At 39.0% G+C, this 15,680-nt stretch overlaps 1 protein-coding gene across 1 annotated transcript in view; it reads right to left on the bottom strand.

Annotated features, from left to right (window-relative positions):
- Positions 1 to 15,680, bottom strand: part of BRINP2 (BMP/retinoic acid inducible neural specific 2) — a gene marked incomplete at both ends in the record, with an annotated part of 51,730 nt that overhangs the window by 22,891 nt on the left and 13,159 nt on the right. The gene's annotated exons all lie outside the window — the stretch shown is intronic.

Raw genomic sequence — 15,680 nt, forward strand, 5'->3', positions numbered from 1 at the left:
TGGTACCACACGAAACTCAACAAATGTACTTTCTTAAAGGTTAATTACAGTGTGGAATCTGAAACCATATCAATAAGCTTTTCATACTCAGTTACATTAAAATCCAGTGTTCTATATTGTACTTTGAATGGATCTTTTTACTCTTTATGATTTTGTAACATCATGTATTGGTCATCCATCTGGAAAATATGGGACCACTGAGTTATTCAGATCTTCCACATTTTGACACTTTTTATTATATAATATCAAAACATCGTATTTGTTAATATCACCACAAATCTCAAGAAAAAAGTCTTTAAATATTGGAAAGCTGTCAAGCTCATGATGACAAATACAAGTTTTCCAAAATTTCAATTTTCATTTGAAAGCTTAAATTTTATCATTGGTAACAAATACTGTCAGTTACTTTCCTCGAAGAGGCAGGCTTGCTTCATTCCTTTTTTTTTTTTTGAGAAAATGTCTGCCAAACACTAAAATCTGAATAACCATAGATTGTTGGTTGTTCTTTCAAGAAAAATTCAGTCCCATGAAAACAGTGGCTAGTTCAACTCACAACTCAATCACAAATGTATTTTTCTCTGAGACCATCATTCTTCAGTAACCTCAAACATGCTTTATATGTACTTTTCATCTCATCTTACAGAATATTAAAAAAGACATGTACTCATGGGTCAAGATCCAATAAAATTAATAAATTTTACTGCTTCAAGGACATTCATGAAGTTAAGCATGCATGTATGTGTGTGTATGTTTAGGTATGTAATGATGAATACATGACTACTAGTGTCATTTGGTGAGACTGCCCTTATTTAAGTTAAGATGCCAGCAGTTTCATTCACCATTGCTTTTGCACCTTTATTGCAAATGTCAGCATGGACATCCTGAAAGGAATTAAGAGGATTTACATTTTGAGAAGCTCTATTCTAGAAGATGGCAAAGTTCCTTTCTAGTTCCATCTGGAATTTTAATCTTCATGCTTTACTCCTCACTGAAATATTTGTATTTTAAAGGATGAAATTTAAATGATCATATCCACTAGTAAAAAAGGGGTTTTCCATTGCCTCCCAAATTATACTAGTAAGGATCAGCTCCACTGCCTTAGAAAACCACAAAATGTAGTCTTCTCAACTCTCTCACCCATCCCAATTCTGCTCTTCATGACAGGGCTAAACCTTGGTCTAAACTTTCCCCCAAATCCATGAAGTACAAATGACAAGTCCACAGAAAAAAATAAAATAATTCAAAATAAATAAATAAAAATCCATGCCCATTTGAGGCTATAGAGCTCCCCTATCATTCTAGAAACTAAGACAGAGTGGGGGCATTTGCCAAACATTACCAGGGAAACAAAGGAAAAGGGATAACTAATAATTCAGGGTTCTGACAAAGCCTTTTAAAATTCCCACTGTGTGGCTTTATTTATCTAAGCAGGTAAGTTCATAATAATGCATTATCTTTTATTTCCTTTGTGGAGGAAATGCTAAACTTTAAAGTACAGGGTATTTGTCAAAATATTTTCTATCCCAAATCCCACTGCAGCATAAAGAACAGTTGCTTGAACTCACTTCTTATTGGCTGGATGGCCAATCAAAGACAGAGAGCAGTTTATTAAACAAACAAACAAACAAAAACCCACAAGATCCAACCATGTTCTGCATACAAGACTCACTTCAGCTTTAGGAACACATACACTGAAAGTGAAGGGATGGAAAAAGATATCCCATGCAAATGGAAACCAAAAGAAAGCTGGGGTAGCTTATTTCAGACAAAATAGATGTAAAGCCAAAGGTCATTATATAATGATAAAGGGATCAATTCATCAAGAAAATATAACATTTATAAATATTTATGCACCCAACATAGGAGCACTGAAATACGTAAAGCAAATATTAACAGATTTGAAGGGAGAAATAAACAGTGATACAATAATAGAAGGCAACTTCAATACCCCACTTTCAACAATGGATAGATCATCCAGACAGAAATCAGCAAAGAAACATTGGACTTAAAGTATATGTTAGACCAGATGGACTATATGTTAGACCAGATGGACATAATAGATATTTATAGAACATCCCATCCAGCAGCAGAATACACTTCTCAAAGGCACATGGAACATTCTCCAGGATAGATCATATGTTAGACCACAAAACAAATCTTAATAAATTTAAGAAGACTAAAATCATATCACACACCTTTTCTGACCACAATGGTATGAAACTAGAAATCAATTACAAGAAGAAAACGAGAAAATTCACAAATACATGGAGATTAAACAACATGCTCCTGAACAACGAATGGGTCAAAGGAGATATCAAAAAATATTTAGAGAAAAATGAAAATGGAAACACAAATACAAAACCCTGTGGGGTGTAGTAAAAGCAGTTCTAAGGGGGAAGATTATAGCTATAAATGCCTACATTAAGAAAAAATAGAGATCTTAAATAAACAACTTGGGCTTCCCTGGTGGCGCAGTGGTTGAGAGTCCGCCTGTCGATGCAGGAGACATGGGTTCGTGCCCCGGTCTGGGAAGATCCCACATGCCGCGGAGCGGCTGGGCCCGTGAGCCATGGCCGCTGAGTCTGCGCATCCGGAGCCTGTGCTCCACAACGGGAGAGGCCACAACAGTGAGAGGCCCGCGTACCACAAAAAAAATAAATAAATAAAAATAAAAAATAAAAAATAAACAACTTAACTTTACACCTCAAGGAACTAGAAAAGAACAAACTAAGCCCAAAGTTAGTAGAAGGAAGAAAATAACAAAGATCAGAGTGAAAATAAATGACATAGACACTAAAAAGACAATAGAAAAGACCAATGGAACTAAAGGCTGTTTTTTGGAAGGTTTAAAAAAAATAGGCAAATTGTTAGTTAGACTAACCAAGAAAAAAAGGAAAGAAGACTCAAATAAAATTAGAAATGAAAGAAGAGACATTACAACTGATATCACACAAAGGATCATAAGAGACTACTATGAACAATTATACACAAAATTGGACAACCTAGAGAGAATGGATACATTTCTACCAAGACTGAATCATGAAGAAATAGAAAATCTTAACAGTCTAATTACTAGTAAAGAGATTGAATTAATCATCAAAAACCTCCCAACAAACAAAAGTCCAGGATCAGATGGCTTCAATGACAAATTCTACCAAACATTTAAAGAAGAATTAATACCAATCTTTTTCAAACTTCCAAAAAATGGAAGAGGAAGGAAACTTCCATACTCATTTTATGAAGACACTCATACTCTTATACCAAAACCAGACAAGGACATTATAAGAAAATAAGATTACAGGCCAATATCCCTGATAAACATAGATGCAAAAATCCTCAAAAAATATTAGCAAACTGAATTCAACAGTACAGTAAAAGGATTATACACCTTGATCAAGTGGGATTTACTCCAGGGATGCAAGGATGGCTCAACATCAAATCAATCAATGTGATACACCACATTAACAAAACAAAGGATAAAAATCATATGATCATCTCAATAGATGTAGAAAAAGCATTTGACAAAATTCAATATCCATTTATGATAAAAACTCTCAAGAAAGTGGGTATACAGTGAATATACCTCAACATAATAAAGGCCATAAATGACAAGTCCACAGATAATATCATACTTAATGGTGAAAAGCTGAAAGCTTTTTCTCTAAGATTAGGAATAAGACAACATTGCCCATTAGCACCACTTTTATCCAATATAGTACTGGAAATACTAGCCAGAGCAATTAGGCAAGAAATAAAAATCATCCAAATAGGAAAGGAATAAGTAAAATTGTCCCTATTTGCAGATGGCATAATATTATATATAGAAAACCCTAAAGACTCCACCAAAAACTGTTAGAACTAATAAACAAATTCAGTAAAGATGAAGGATACAAAATAAATATACAAAAATCTGTCGCATTTCTATAAACTAATAGTGAAATATCAGAAAGAGAAATTAAGGAAACAATCCAATTTACAACTGCATCAAAAAGAATAAAATACCTAGGAATAAATTTAACCAAGGAGATGAAAGACTTGTACACTGAAAACTGTAAGTCACTGATGAAAGAAATTAAAAAGACACAAATAAATGGAAAAATATTCCATGCTCATGGACTGGAAAAATTAGTATTGTTAAAATGTCCATATGACCCAAAGCAACCTACAGATTTATTGCAATCCCTATAAAGATTCCAATGGCATTTCTTACAAAATAGAAAAAACAATCCTAAAATTAGTATGGAACCATAAAATACTATAAATAGCCACAGCAATCCTGAGAAAGAAGAACAAAGCTGGAAGTATCATACTTCTTGCTTCAAATTATACTACAAAGCTATAGTAATCCAAACAGTATAATAGTGACATAAACCAGACACACTGGTCAAAGGAACAAAAGAGCCCAGAAATAAACCCACACATATATGGTCAATTATTTTATGACAAAGGAGCCAAGAATATTCAATGGGGAATGGATAGTCTCCTTTGACATAATTGGAATGATAATGGGAAAACTGGATAACCCACATGCTAAAGAATTTAACAGGACACCTATCTTACATCATACAAAAAATCAACTCAAAATGGATTAAAGACTTGAACTTAAGACCTGATACTATAAATCTCCTAGAAGAAAACACAGGCAGTAAGCTCCTTGACATGAATCTTGGTGAAGGTGTTTGTTTCTGGCACCAAACCCACTCTCCCTGCTTTGTTGTAGGCCACAACTAGACTTCATTAAGTAACAAAGAATTTCTATTGTATCACTTAGTTTGTTAGGGGGTGAAAAAGGCAGGTATTCTTCCATTTTCCACAGTTTCTTACAATGGTGATAGCTCCTCACCGAAAGGAAAGGCCACTTTACCAAAGAGGTGAATCCCACTTTAATTAAATCTAATAAATAAAAATTGGTTCTCACATTGCTTGCTCAGTGCACTTCATTCAGGACTGCTGAACAGTATCTCCTATGAGAAGCTTTTTCCCTGACCATCCCATCCAAAAGAGCACACCTACCTCGGCTTCCCCATGCCCCGCTTTACATATCTTTTTTAGCACTTATACTACGTGACATATATATATTTTTAATTCTCTTTCTCTCCCATTAGAACATAAACACTGTGAGGTCAGAATTGATTCTTTCTGTCTTATTCAACAGCAACAGAACAATGCTAGATGTTGTAAAACAGAAAAATAGTAGATATTCAATAGATTTTTGTTGAATGATTGAGTCTCTCATTTATTTTATTTGTTTAAAATAAACAACCATTATTTCATGTCACAGCTCTCCTAATCATTTAGTTGCTTGCAAATTATTGAAACTAGATTAAAAAAAGTTAGTGATGAGAATACATAGAAGCAACAACCAATTAGTGATTGATGTGAAATAAAAGCATTCTAAGTGTGTATACATATCAATGAGAAAATTAGATTTGATTTATAAAAATGTAACTTATGGGCATATTTTGTGCATTTTTTATATATAAATCAAGACACTGAAGGTATTTTCTTATGCTTTGGTAAACTGAGTCTGAATCTTCTTCCATTGTCTTCAGTGGACATGGACAACTTCCAATGACAGTCCACAGTCCACATGCTGAAGTCCCGCAAGTATGGAGTGCCCATTCAGACTCTGCTGTGCTTTACACCCGATGTTAAACATCAACAGCTCCAATCCCCTATACTAGGTCTAACAACAATTTCTGCCACACTCATAGTGTTAAAGAGCCCCAAAGAGGCAACAATCTTGGAGTTCTGTACTTTTCCTTAGTCTTCATCTTCCTTTGTCCAACATCAGACTTGACATATTTTACTGTATCACATATTTTATCCAAACCAAACAAAAGTTTTGAGTGTATCTTACTCAAGTGAATGAATATACTGAAGCTCAGAAAGCTAAGTATTTTGCCTGATGTCACAACATTACCAAGAGGGAAATTTGGGCTATTAGAATTAGAAGAAACATTTGAATACTATTTGCCAACCTCTTTCATGTTATCATGTACATTGAAAATTCTCTGTATGTGATGCATTGGGATCAATGAATGGGGCTTCTCAGGCCTGAGGAGACAAGCACAGGGAGTCCTGCTACCCCAGACCCTGCCCAATCACCCCAAGGGCTGAGGGGATCAATATACGGACACCCCTATAACCCATCTGTAGCACCACCACATGCCAGCATGCAGAGCAGGTGAGAACATCTGTTCCATTCCTCTTACATTATAAGAAAATGATGAAACAAAGAGGGAAGTGGTTTGCCTAAAACACTATAACCATTTGGCACTAGATCCAGAACAAGATTTAGTGTCCTAACCCTATCCCAGTGCTATTAACAACAACTATGATGATGGTGACAATAGTAACAATGAGACCCAGAGAAGTTAAGAAAATAACTTGCAAAAAGTCACACAGTAAGTGGCCGAGCTATGACCAAAACGCAGGTCAATACCATATTGCTGTTTCTATAACACTATTTTCCTTTGTGTATATTCGATTAAGTGTATTTTATTTCATTCTAATGCTTTTTAAAAGTTTACTATCTTTTAAAAAAGATATTTTCATTACCCAGAACACTTAATTCCTTTAATTATCTACACAAAACAGGAATGTACTGTATATCCAAAATGTAGTACAACATATACACCAAAGCAAAACCTTTTTCGGATGAAGGTAGTTTCAATATACCCATTTGCAGGAGGAGAAATTTAGACCTAGAAAAAAAATCAACTCCATACACAGGGTACCATGCAAGGAATCAGAGATAAAAGGCCTGATTCCAGCTCCTATGGCTGCTCTGAAAATCATAACACAGAATAACAAATGACTTAGAAAATGAATGATACTGTCTTAGGAAGGTTTTTATGAGCCAGTAATAAAAAGTAATGGTTAACATTTAATGAATTCTTAGCATGTGCCAGGCATTCCAAGTATCTTGCAAGTATTAACCAATATACTATTCAAAACACCCCTATAAGAGGTAAAATATAATTATCCTCATTTTACAGACAAGGAAATCGAGGCACAGATAATTTGCCCAGTAGGTAACACCTGGTAGGTTGCAGAGTCAGGACTGAAACACAGGCTGTCTGGTCCTAGGATCCACAGTATTTACCAACTGTGTTATACCACCTCCCCCGTGAAAGTCAAAGGGGCAATCACGAGTTTGTGAGTGGGAGAGAGAGTGTGTGTGTGTGTGTGTGTAAGTGAGGGGGTAGGAGAATTTCAGTGGAGAAATACACCCTCCCAAAACAAATAAACAAAACTCGCTTCCATAAACTGGTGGGGTGTCGACTCAGAATTAGGCATAAGGCCTCAGCTGGCTGCAGGAAGGTTCAGGCTCTGAGGGCACCCACTGGTTTTCTCTTCTACTTCACTCCGTTTCCTGCCTGCCCTTTGGGGCCCTTCACTGAATCAAAATAATGGAGGAAACATCTGTGAATGGAGTTTGAGCCAGAGTGGTAAAAAAAAAAAAAAATGTGCTTAGAGAACTTATTAACCTGGTTCTTTCCAGCAACTGAAAACCTCAGAAGGCAATACTGGAAGGCAGCCTGAGCTATACAAATAATAAATGTTCATTTCCGATTTTTCATTTAGTAGTTTTTTTTTCATAATAAAATAATCAAGGCTCTTTTTTCCCCTAGGAAAAGGATGTTTTCTATATAACAATTATATTAACACATGCTACTTCAATTAAGCCATCATCTTTGTTTCAATTAAGACATCAAGTAAATTTCCATTTCAATTTAGCCATTTCTCCTAAAATCTCCCACTGTGTTTGTTTCACAGTCGACCGTATGAGAAAGCAAACATTTTAAGCACTAGGGAAGGCCATATGGAAAGGGCCCTTAGAGCAACAGAGGTCACTACGTAAAGAGCTCACAGGTTAAACCAAGGGTGACCAGAGCTCTCCAGTGTGGACTCTGCCTGCCGTTAACTGAAGCACTTCAAAACGTTGCTTCAGTTAAGGGCTACAATTAACAGAAGTTTAGGCCACTTTCTATTGCATTTTATTAGCCTAGAGTGAATCGCAAATATTTTTGCCAAAGGATTAACATACCCATAAAATTATTAATAATCAAAACAAAGTTTAGGAAAGGTACAATCCAGATAGGAGGGTAAAATCCAGTGTGTTATTAGGAGCGAGCGTACACACCGACACAGAGAATATTGTATACATAACAAAAAATCTCTGTCTGTATTCTGAAGTGATCGTAGTTATCTCGGTCCCAGACTGCTAAACACTAACAGTCCGGTTGCCAATACAGGATGCTTCTGGTTGCACATGCATTTAGGGATTTTCCGGAATCCAAAGGGGCCTGTGACAGGAAACAAGCCCCATGCCAAGCCTCAGGCAATGGGAGCTTCAGCAGGGCTTGGGGACCAGGCCAGCTCTGGATCTGAAGCAAAAGGGTCTCCGGTTAGAATACTAAATGGCTACAAGGTGTTCCCAATTTGAAAGATGTAAATGAAAAGGAATGCCTCCAGGTAGCAGCTATTGACTCTAAGGTCACCAAACCCCCTGCAGCACTGTGTTCCTCCACCATACACGAGGTCAACAAAAACTGCCACTGAGAGTCCCCCTGGCAGAGTCCTGTGCTCTCAGCCATGAAAGACAGAAAGAGCACAGCCGGGGGCTTCCATCCAGGTGCGCTTTCCAGCAGCCACATGCTGAAGAACCACTTTTTGGGCTTGTAAACTGAGAACATTGATCCAGCCCCCCTGAAGAGTCATGACCCATGAAGCTTCCCTCCCTATGAAACCTTAAGGAGGAGAGTATTTTTTTTAAATCCATAGTTTAATCAGAAATAGAGTTACAGATGTAGAAAACAAACTTACAGTTACCAAGGGGTAGTGGGGAGAGGGATAAACTGGAAGACTGGGATTGACATATACACACTACTATATATAAAATAGATAACTAATAAGGACCTACTGTATAGCACAGGGAACTCTCTACTCAGTACTCTGTAATGGCCTATATGGGAAAAGAATCTAAAAAAGAGTGAATATATGTACAACTGATTCACTTTGCTGTACACCTGAAACTAACACAACATTATGAATCAACTATACTCCATTAAAAATTTTTAAAAATTAAAAAAATAAAAATCCATAGTTTAAAAGCAAAAACAAAACGATACCTCAATGAGGCTGAAACCTAGTAGTAATGAGCACTGCAACCTACAGTATGGGTAGTTGCACTGAGACCTTGTGCTTACAGCCAGATTATTTTTACCAACTTACCAATAGACATGTCTTTACCTCTCTGTGTGGGAAGCACATTTAGGCCCATTTCCGAGACCATCAATATGGTTGCCATTTGGAAAAAATCACATTTCCTGTATCCTGAGTATGCAGCTTGACCCACCGTGCTCTGCTGTGGCACCCCTGCAGGTTTGCACCATCCTGTTCCAGTGTCAGGCCCCTGAGTGCTCAGAGCCCATTTGTGCCCCTTGAGTTAGAATCCAGCCTGGTTTACCAGGGAAGGATTCAATGCTGTCTCCAGCAGAGAAAACCAGTCATTACCTGCTCACTCAGGCAGCCATTCTAGAAGAGGTTCTGGTACTACCTGAGAGGCTGGGGAGAAGTCTTAAGGCCACCACTGAGCCCAGGATGCCCAGCTCCAGGCCCCACTTTAAACACAATGGCAGAAGGAGTGGACTGTTGTGGTCGGCAATGTTGCCCTTCTCTAGTCTTCTGTTGTATTTCCAACAACCTGTCTTTTGGAGGTACCCTCCCTCCAACCTTTAGTGCTGAAAGGGACTGAGCTACCATCCTCTAAAAGGTTGTTTTGATATGAACCATACTTGTAAGAAAAAAAAATATGACTGATTTTCCTTGAAAAATGAAGGGAGACACAGGACAGGTCATTAAATACAATATTTAAGAACTTTGGAGGCAAAAAGATGGATTGGCCTTAGGCCAAGGACAAAAATAGGTTTCTTGTCATTTTTACTGTGACTTGACTTTGTCTATGTAAACTGTCAACCAATGACCGTTGGCAGATATCTCCCATACCAACCAGTACTAGATAAATACAAATGTCTTTGTTCTCAGAGCCCACCTTTCTCCTGGAGAGTTGTTTTTTCCCAACTAGCTTCACTCACCAATTTGATGCAGGAGTCTCAATAAACACTGAGACTTGGACTGCTGATTTCCCTAAAGAGTTCTAGGAAAGGCGCCTTCTCTTTCTTCATCTTTCTAACAATATACCTTGCATCCAGGGCTAGTGCTCTCTTCATAGAACTCCATCCACCAAGCTAAGACAGTACCATGTTTTCTTTTTCATAGGGCTCATATTTGCCTTAGATAATTCACATGAAGGAGAACAGCCAAAGCCAACATATACATTGAGGGATACCAGTTGTTTACCTCAGTGACACAGCTAAGATGGTTTCATGTTCTTGAGCTGGAAATTTTAGAGCTGAGGGATACATCATGTTTTGGCTCCTGCACAGAAGGCAGTATTTCTAGATACAGCACATCATCAGGAGATTTCCATCTCAGCCAGAGATTACTATAAGGTACTTGTCTATTAGAGTCTTTACTGCTATAATGAATAAGACATGATTAATCTGAGCTGTAAAAAGAAGTTATAATAAAACCATAATCTCTTATATTGGTTTAAAGCTTTCCTTTAGTTTTTTAAAAAATAATTGCACACAATTTTTACACAAGCTCAACAGTTTTATCAATGCAAGGACCTCAAGAAAGAGGAAGTGGAGTTATTACTACCCAACTATGAACCTTCCAGAAGTTAACAAATGAAGAGACGGAGAAACTGAAAAAAGGGACCAAGTCTCAGTTGATCAGTGGTAGTTTGATGAGAACCCACACCACACCACAAATGATTTTCTGTCTTTGTCTATGACCTGTGCTCAAGTTCAAAGACCACTGTACACCTTTGTCATACTTCCCTGGAAATTCTTTTGCCTCTTTTACCACTGTGGCTGGGAGAAATCCCCAGGCAGAAAGGCTCTGATCCAGAAGCATTTGGGTAAACATATCTCGGCCCCTGCAACTCCAGGAGGCACAAGAGGAGAAAGAAGGCCAGCCCTCCCCGCATGCCCCAGTGCCCCGGTCCACCCACTGGAAGAATTCAAGAAGCCTGGCATGGAGGTAATTTAGCAGCCTGCTGTGTTCTCAAACAACGGCCCGTAAACAATGATTGGCCAATTTCATTCTAATCTTCCCAATTTTGCTCTAATTAAAATCAAGCTGTAGCTTTCAAACAGTTTAATTAAGGCTGATTGGGAGAAATGGGGAGGGGAGACTCAAGCTTAAAGGAGGAGGAAGAGATCATTCTTTGGCGAATCTCATACTGCCCGACAGGCTCAGGGGTTTGGAGAGGGTGTTGAGAGTGGTGTGTTTGTAAATCAACAGGATGTACAGCAGACACATTGAAATGAAGGGCCAGTGAATCTATGAGGCCAGAAGGAACTGAAAAGGGAGCTGAGACCTGTGTTTTCTGAGGCACAGAAACCCCAGGTCTGCCCTGACCTCCCAACCTGCTCCCCACAGCTCATGGAGATGGTGAAAAATGGTCAAATTCTCTATTTTACATCCAGAGCCACTGGTATCTACTGATGCATTCACTGGTTGGAAGAATAAGGAAAAAAGAGGAGTCTGGACATGCCCTAGAATTCACTGCTTTTTTTTTTTTTTGCGGTACGCGGGCCTCTCACTGTTGTGGCCTCTCCCGTTGCGGAGCACAGGCTCCGGAAGCGCAGACTCAGCGGCCATGGCTCACGGGCCCAGCCGCTCCGCGGCATGTGGGATCTTCCCGGACTGGGGCACGAACCCGTGTGCCCTGCATCCGCAGGCGGACTCTCAACTACTGCGCCACCAGGGAAGCCCCCAGCTCATCTTTTTAACTGTGGAGAAAATTGCTTTGTTCACTACTCTTCACCTCCCGTTGTGCTTGTCTTTGCCTAGCAAGCTGACAGCCCAAGCCAGGCTTCTCCCCAGCCAACATCCATGGGCTTCCCATTATCTGCTCAACCCCAAGAGAATTCCCCCTGACTGGCAGTTCCTCCCATTATTCTACAAGTTTATTCCTCTTGCAATGAGATAGCCCTTCTGGTATTTGGGTGTATTTACTTTTTATATGGGCTACTCTTCTTTAGATTAACTATTTTTAGTTCCTTCAATATAGTTCCCAGATCTCTAGGCCCTTATGCTTTAACTTTCTCTGCTTGCAATCTAGTTTGTCAATGTATTTCTTTTTGAAGATGATGACCAAAATTAAACACAATCCAGTAGATGTGTTCTGAGCCACCAAGAGCACACTAGGATACAATATCTGAACACATCAGTATCATCATAATTATCATCATAGTGTCAATTTACTGAGTCCTTATGTTGCCAGTCATGGGACTGGATGCTTTACATATTTTTCAGTCATCACCACAATCTTGCAAATGTCAGTGGGGTAGAATCCTCATTCTTGCCTGTATTAGAATGCCCTTTGACATGTAACTTTGCAGTAACTTTGCAGTATCACTCACTCATATGAATGGAGCTTATTTCCCTCCCCCATTGATACTGGGCTTAGCTACGTGACATTGCTTTGGACAAAGGAACATGGACAGAAGTGACAGGTGCCAATTCTGGGCCCCAAAGTGCATGTCTCCACTCTCTCTCTTGCATCCCTGCCCTCACCACGAGAACTGTTCCCTCCATGAAGCTGTAAGATGCTGCCCTTTCAGCCTCAGACCCATAATAAGCATCACTGGAGTAAAGACCTAATGGCCCCTGTGCAGACCCACAACCTGAAGCATAGCTAACTCAACCAACCTACAGATGCTGAGTGAGAAAAATGATCATTGTTTTAAACTACTGAGTTTTGGGGATACTTTTATACCCATAATTGTGGCAATAATTAACTGATACACTGATACACTCCACAAGCTTAAGTCTCATTTTATGGCTGAGCAAGCTCAGACTGAGAAAATTTAAGTATCTTAGTCAAGGACATATAACCAACCAAAAGTGAAGATAGTCTGTGATCTTTCTACTATACCTATTTCCTTTATTAATACACCTGAATATTGCATTCCTTTTTTGAGAGAAAAATATTCTTGGCTGACAGTAATCTCAAGGTGAACCAGACCCCCACACACATCTTTCCAACCCCAGATATTTTTTTTCCACAGCTAATCCAGGACTCCTATACCCTATATTTGTGAAGTCGACATTTTGGACTTAAATTTAAGGCTTTGCATTTCCCCTTTTTCTTGCATTTCCTCACTTGTGGCAGAGACTGGAAAATTGTTCTCTAAGCGATTTCGTTTTCCTCCTGGGCTCACAGATGGATAGTTTTCCCCAGCTTCCTCTGCATTTAAGTGTAGCCACGTGACTGAGTTTTGGCCGGTTTAATGTGAACCCAGGCCTAGCCCATAAGACTTCCATAAAATCTTTCATGTTCTCTTTCCTTGTTTACCAGGACCCAGAGGGGAACTCTGAGGACCTAGGTGGTGACACAGTGACTGGATAGATAGAAGGGGTCTTGTTTCTGAATGACTTCATGAGGCAATCTCCTTTTAACCCTACCACAAATTGCACTGGACATGAGCAAAAAAATAAACTTGTATTAAGTCACCGAGATTTGGGAACTGTTTGTTCCAGCAGTTAGCCTACTCTGACTAATTTCACCTTGATCATGTCAATCTCATATTGCAGCCTGGCAAATAATCTTCACTCTTGACATTATTGCCTATCTGGATAAAGGCCCCTTTCAATTATCTGATTTTATTGCCTATGTGGTCAAACATCCATGCTCCCATATCTCCCTAGTTCAGTTACATTCCCATATGGGGTCTCTCTTCCTTGCTTTGTGAGTCTAGATGGAAATGGTGTTGGTCTTGAGGCCTTGACTTTAACGTTATGGGATTATGGTGTATGAGCTGTGTTCTACAGGAAAAGCACCTGTCACAGTTAGGGATTTATCTGGGACTATCTATAACTATAAAATCAATGAATAGATTAACTCCGGCTACAGTTAGGGAGAACAATATGTAGATTTTAAGTGATAAATTTGATTAATGCATGAAGATTGCAGTAGAAAGAGTTTGATAAAGTAAGGCTTCCCCTTCTTTGTTCCATCTTCCTCAATTAAATCTCTCTTCATTTTCTCTTCCTTCCTCAAGATTTTCTACTCTATTGTTTTCCATATTTATTCTCAGGAGACCTCTCACAAGTAAGCACCTATCTTGAAGTAAACCAAATTTATTTTTTAGTTATCACCAAATAAGCCTATAATAAATTCCTATTATTCTACCCATTTGACTGATGAGAAATAACTTGTACAAGATCACACAGCTGGAAGTAGCAGAACTTCTATTTAAACCCACAGAGGGGACTTCCCTGGTGGTGCAATGGTTAAGAATCCACCTGCCAATGCAAGGGACACAGGTTCGAGCCCTGGTCCAGGAAGATCCCACATGCCACAGAGCAACTAAGCCCGTGAGCCACAACTACTGAGCCTGCGCTCTAGAGCCCACGAGCCACAACTACTGAGCCCACGTGCCAAAACTACTGAAGCCCATGCACCTAGGGCCCGTGCTCCGCAACAAGAGAAGCCACCACAACGAGAAGCCTGCGCTCCACAACGAAGAGTAGCCCCCACTTGCTTCAACTAGAGAAAGCCCGGGTGCAGCAACAAAGACCCAATGCAGCCAAAAATAAATAAATAAATTTATTTTAAAAAATAAATAAATAAGCCAACAGAGTATGATTGCAGAGGCTGGAACCTCACCCACTTGCTTTCTGCTTCATCTAATTCAGTCCCAGAACACCCTACTCTTAAAGAGTGACTTCATTCTTTTATTATATCTTTACATGTGGCAGACATTTTTGCCTGGAAGAGCTCACAGCCAAGTGAAGAGCAAATAGAGATAGGCAAATAAATAATTAACTAAATGCACAAAATAAGTTCTAAAGCAGAAATATGAACAGACTGATGGGGAGCCAGAAGTAGGATTAACGAACTTGCTTGCGGGAGCCAAAAAAGAAGCTATAGAGAGGTGATATTTAAATGGGTTTGAAAGGTGAGTCAGAGCTCAGATGGTAGAGAAAATAGAAAGAGCTTTGCAGGAAAACAGAATGGGACATGGAAAGACAAGTGGGATCTAAGGAAGGCTCTGTGTCTAGGAAAATCTGGAAATGTTCACTGAGACTGGAACATAAGATAAGCAGGAAGAAATGATGAGGCATCATCAGTGGCACAAGGTCAGTATTCATGGAATATTTGTTGAAAGAGTAAATGGATGGATTTAGAAGAGACTCTCATGCTAAGAAAACACATTTGGATTTTATCCTTTGGGCACAGAGGGACCAACAGAGGATTTTAGGCAGGTTGAATTGGAGAAGAGAGAAAAGGCCAAGTGGTAAACGATGAAGCCAAGACAAGAGAGAAGAGGCTGGCTTTGAAAGGCAGTTCTGAGATGGAAGGCATGTAAGTCAAATGGAAGATGGGGAAAAAGCACGAGTTACAGTGGTGGCCGGTCATGGTAGGAAGCACAGGAAAGAATATAGAAGACATAATAAGTGTAGTAGAAAACAGGATGAGTGCAGTTCTGGCTATGATTTTACCACAAATTAAGTCTAGGTGAACAAAATCAAATCATGTGGGAGGTGCAATTCTTTGAGAAGCTGACAAAAAAGTTAGGATTTTTTTTTCTACA

Source organism: Hyperoodon ampullatus, assembly GCF_949752795.1.
Source record: "Hyperoodon ampullatus genome assembly, chromosome: 2".
Taxonomy (NCBI): Eukaryota; Metazoa; Chordata; class Mammalia; order Artiodactyla; family Ziphiidae; genus Hyperoodon; species Hyperoodon ampullatus.